Source organism: Pteropus vampyrus, unplaced genomic scaffold, assembly GCF_000151845.1.
Source record: "Pteropus vampyrus isolate Shadow unplaced genomic scaffold, Pvam_2.0 Scaffold7, whole genome shotgun sequence".
Classification (NCBI taxonomy): Eukaryota; Metazoa; Chordata; class Mammalia; order Chiroptera; family Pteropodidae; genus Pteropus; species Pteropus vampyrus.
In genome coordinates this window covers 958,300-963,150 of record NW_011888788.1, presented here as the reverse complement: position 1 = coordinate 963,150, position 4,851 = coordinate 958,300, and the positions used below count along the sequence as shown (strand labels likewise).

At 51.7% G+C, this 4,851-nt stretch overlaps 1 pseudogene; it reads right to left on the bottom strand.

Moving 5' to 3' along the window:
• Positions 1–4,272: 4,272 nt before the first annotated feature.
• On the bottom strand, positions 4,273–4,394 carry LOC111746793 (annotated as a pseudogene).
• Between the last annotated feature and the right edge of the window lie 457 nt (positions 4,395–4,851).

Genomic DNA, 4,851 nt, shown 5'->3' with positions numbered 1-4,851 from the left:
CCCGGAAGCGGGCGCGGGGCACCATGGGACGTGGAGTCCACGGTCTTCCCGCTTCCCCTCCTTCAGCCTCTTGGAGCTTGCTCCGGTGGCTAGCGAACCTAGCCTTCGGATGTCTGCGGCTGTGTGGCTCTCGCTGCGTGGGCCCGGTCCCACTCCATGTCTCTTCTGCCTGTGGGCCAGGCCCGCGTCCTTCCAGACCCCATGCAGGGAAGTGTTCAAGTAGCTAGTGGGAGGGAGAGGAAGGGGACGCAGTAGAGAACTCAAGGTAACCTCATGTTTTTATTGGGCGGCGGGGCGCGACGCTTGGGGTCCAGTTTGTGGGGGGAAGGGAACAGTCATTCCAGCGGAAGCTCTGGTCACCTGGCCGCCGAGCTGCAGTCTGGTCCGTCCCTTCCCCTCCTGACCTGGCATCAACGAACAGGATGCGACCGCCCTCCAGTCCGCAGGCTCCTAGTTCTGCAGACGCGTCCCAGGCTCCTATAGGACCCAGGGTGGGGGCACTCCAGGTCCCTGGGCATACCGCGTTGCTCACCCAATACACACCTGATACGTAAAACCTGAACTCAGACTCAAATTAGGCGATAAGGTTTTGCCTCAGGAATCTACCACTTTCATTAGTTACCGAGCTCTCCTGGTACACTTTAAAATACAATGTGCAAAGTAGTAATAATCCATCTCCACACACCTGTCTTCTGCTATGGCCTTGGGAACTGTGCAATCACTGGGTCATTCCTAGTGCCACCTATTTCTCAGGGCCCTGCTACCTGTCAGTGTTGCGGCCGCACCTCTCACCTCTTTCCACTGGCAGGGGAACAAACACACTGGCTTCCTTTGGCAAGAAAGAAGCCTGGGGGACCCCACTGCAGTCCCTGTCTTATTTATTGAGGTTTTTAGTACAATTATTTCCTACTCCACTAGTGACTTCTAATCTTTTAACATAGGTATCTTGTCTAGAATTCTGGGAAATAGGGAGGATAGAGGATGGCACCCTGCTGTGTGGGGGTCATCAACAGCTGAAGGTGCTGTGGCAGGGGTGTCTCAGTGGTATCTCATTACCCCCCCTTTCACCCACATAGTCCCCAGTCCTTAGTCACGATGGCCCCTGGTAGTCAATGCTGGGGACCTCTCACCCTACTTACCAGTATCTTCTGCTTCCTGTGGAAGGTCCACTGGCCTGTGGTCCTGCCCACCCAGGGCACAGTAACCTTGAAGGGAGCCAGAGTATAGCTTGGGAGGCTATGGACAATCTGATCTGCGCTGCAGTGCTCAGAATCCTCACCATCTCCACCCAAGGCTCAAGGTAGGTAAAGGAGCCCCAGCCAGCATCTTCCCATTCAGGATGGGGAGACCCAGAACCCACCCAGAGCCCTTGGGGCATGCTGGAAGTGCTGGGGTGAGCTGGAGGCTTGCTTTTCTCCAGGGTACCAGCTGTGGGACCAGTGCTGAGGCTTCAAGGATGCAGGCAGGATAGGTGGCCAGCAGCAGCGGCAGGAGACCTAGCCTGAAGCTGGCCATGGCAGGGCTGCTCCCATGGATAGTGGACAGCATTCAAAGAGTCTGACACTTCCACCCATACCAACACCCTCCTCTCCCACTTCCTTGTGTCCCCCTTGGACAACTGGCACTTCAGGGCAGCTTTAAGTGTCTCCTAATCCCTTTTCTGCCACTGCTCCTCATCCCAGGACTACAGGGGTCCCAGCCCTGAGAGCTGCCCCAGTCGGTTAGCCTTACCCTCCTTCCTTTGGGAATCCAGAAGTGAGAGAAAGTTGAAACAGACTTCATGATGGTCACAGGAAACAGTTCTCTATGGGATAGGCAGCAGTATGGGGCCACTTGGGGCACTGGGTGCTGGGAGACCAGAATGGCAGGCATTCTGCTCCTTTTCTCTGTGGCTTGCCATATCTTTTCTGTGGCATTTAGGGATGTGAATTGAGTAGAGGGAAAGGGGAAGAGGAGCAGAGTACCATGCCCCTGGGATGGAACTCCATCCAGGAGCCCCAAGCCTTGGGGAAAGCAACCTTAGTCACCATGGGAGAGCTGTGGATGAGGTGGCTCCACACCCTGCTCCCAGCCTAGACTCCAGCGACATCTCAAAAAGGGGAGGGGGAGAAGCTCATCATCTAACCTCTTTCTCTTCCCACTGTTATGTTTCTAGTGTATTTTCAGCCACTGGTCCTGGGATCAGCAGACAAATGCTCCATCCCCACTTCTTCCTAGGGATCTGAAGTCATAGAACCCTGCTCCAGTCTGGTCTGTGCCCTGAACATTCATCTTCCAACCTCCCAGTCTGCATCCTCAAGCTCTTGCCCTTAGTCCTTGAAAGCCCTGTCTTTCCTGATCCCAAAAGGAAACTGCGGCCCAGAAAGGGGCAATGCCTGAGGACAACCCAAGTCCCACCCAGCTCAGGACGCTCCTTAGTGGAAAAATGGCAGCCTAAGAGTGGGGAGCCCAGCAGCCTGTTGAGGTCTGGGGGAGGCTATAACCACCCTCTCTAAAGGCTTCTGTTTGCCCCCCTGTAAAATAGGTTTTGTGGACCAGTTCTCATCCACACACCTGGGCACAAGGATTGGGCCACTTAAGGTACAGGTAGGTTTGGGTGGGGCACACCTACCCACAGGTGACCTCTTTCCCCTCCAAGCAGGCCTATGAAAAGGGCCAGATAAGGGGGCGGTGCAGCATCTGTAGGGCCATCAGCAGTGGGTAGGAATAATTTTGCCTTTAAAGGTTCCAACCCCTCCCCATACTGTGCTCAACCTAGGACTATTCATGGATTTGGGCACAGCACTCAAAACATGCTCCAGCCTCTCTGTCAGCTCAGCTTTCTACACCAGCCATCAACCTCTGCAGGGCAGAGGCCTGTTTATAGGCTTAATAGCCAACCTTCGCATTTAGGCTGAATAGCAAATGCAAAGGCCAGGGTAGGGCTTGGCATCACGGTAGCCAGTCACTGGGTGAGCAGGTGCATCGTATCCTGTGGCAAAGATGGGGGAGGGGATAGCAAAATGGGTACCACAGTAGGTCATGGGCACCTGGAATTCAGTTGCCCAGGCAGGCCACACACATGAATTTCCAAATTGACTTATTTAGCAGGGACCTGAAACGAATGTGTGTTCACTTTAATTGTTTTGGGAAATAGACTTCATTCCTAGATGTATTGGTTAACCAAGTAATTTTTAGAAAAACATTTGCTTTGTGGTTTAGTGAAAATGATTCTTTGAGTTCAATAAACTAGCTTAATTTTGGTTTACAGAATGTTTTATTCAAAGTCCCTGGTGCTTATTTAAAAAGAGTAATGGGAGTACCTTTATTTTTCCTGTAATTTGTGGTTTTTCCTAAAAAATCCAAACCAGAACAACTAAGCTCCCCAGGGGTAGCTCTGGGCCCTTTCTTTCTGGCAACATACCTAACTTTCCAGAAATGTTTGCTGTCCCCTTCCAAACTATAAACTCTGGAATTCATCCTCCAATCCCTCCCAGCACGAAACACAAAGTCATTTGCTCATCATTAAGCTCCAACTAACTAATGCTTGGCCCAGAGGAGAGAACAACATTCCAGTCTGGGAGCTGCTTGTAGTCAGTGGGGAAAGCAGAGGTTTAGAGCAGAGTGCTCAGGTGCTGTTGGAGCACCGAGTAGGTGGTCTGGGATGAAGGAAGAAGGTGAATTAGCTAGAGTTGTGGAAACAGGGCTGCAGTGGGTGCTCTGGCACTGGAACAAGATAGAGAAGAGTCAACACAGGAACTGCTCGTGAATCCATGGGCTGGAGCACGGTGGGGATGGGAGTGAAAGGGGTGCAGAGAACTCTGGAGGGCTGCAGGAAAGGACGGTGGACTTTGGAGAGACTGGGTGAACCCCTGGGCACTGGGAGCATGGGACAGGTGCCTGTGGGTCACCCCTAGTGAAGTCACTCAGCAGGAATCAGGATATGCAGACCTGGAGCTCAGCAGGGGGCTCAGGCTTTGAGAAGTCTGAAGGTCCACAACATACAGACTGGAGAAATGCCTGACTTCTGAGGAAGGAGACCATGGAGAAGCAGTTACAAAGTGAGGATGAGAGTCAGAAGGGAGTCATTAACTCTGAAGGGGAGCTAGTGAACAGACAGGGGATTCCTGGGGCTCAGCAACCAGGCCACCTTGAAGAGGAGTAGGAAAGGAATGTAGGAATGAAGTGGGGAAGAGGGAAGAATGAGAGTGTAGACTTCTTCAAGAATTTTATCATAAAGGGGGAAGAATTTAGGCCTGGGGGAAGTGGTTTTTTTTTTTTTTTTAAATTTAACGCCTACAGCACCTGGTTCTTCCTAGGTGGTCTCCTATCCAAGCACTAACCAGGCCCGACACCCTGCTTAATTTCCGAGATCAGACAAGATCGGGCACATTTAGGGTGGCATGGCTGTAGACAAGAAGTGTTTTTTTTTTTTGAAAGACTTGATCATTTGGTGGCGGAAAAGGAAAGAGAAAACCCAGGAGGAAGCCGACCTCCTTGAGTGAGGTCTTTGACAGCGGGGCAGGCCCCAGAGCTCTGGATGTGAGGTGGGCACTGGGCAACACTCTTGCCCTTCTGAGAAATCCTTGCCAGCTGGCTGAGGGGTGAGCACTGGATGAAGCAGTCACCCCTGCCTTTTCCACATAAACATGCTGTATGAGTCCCAATACACTTACCTTTTAGCCTGAACCAGTTCGTGTTGGGTTAATATCTCTTGCAAACATGAGAGCTTGTTTATAGATGTCTGTTTATCAACCAGATGATACCTGCTTGCTTCATCCATGCTTCTTTTAAAACTTTTGAGTTTACTGCCCCTTGGAGTTCCTCAATTCCTACAGAAGCACCGAGTACCTCTACCAACTCACACCTCTT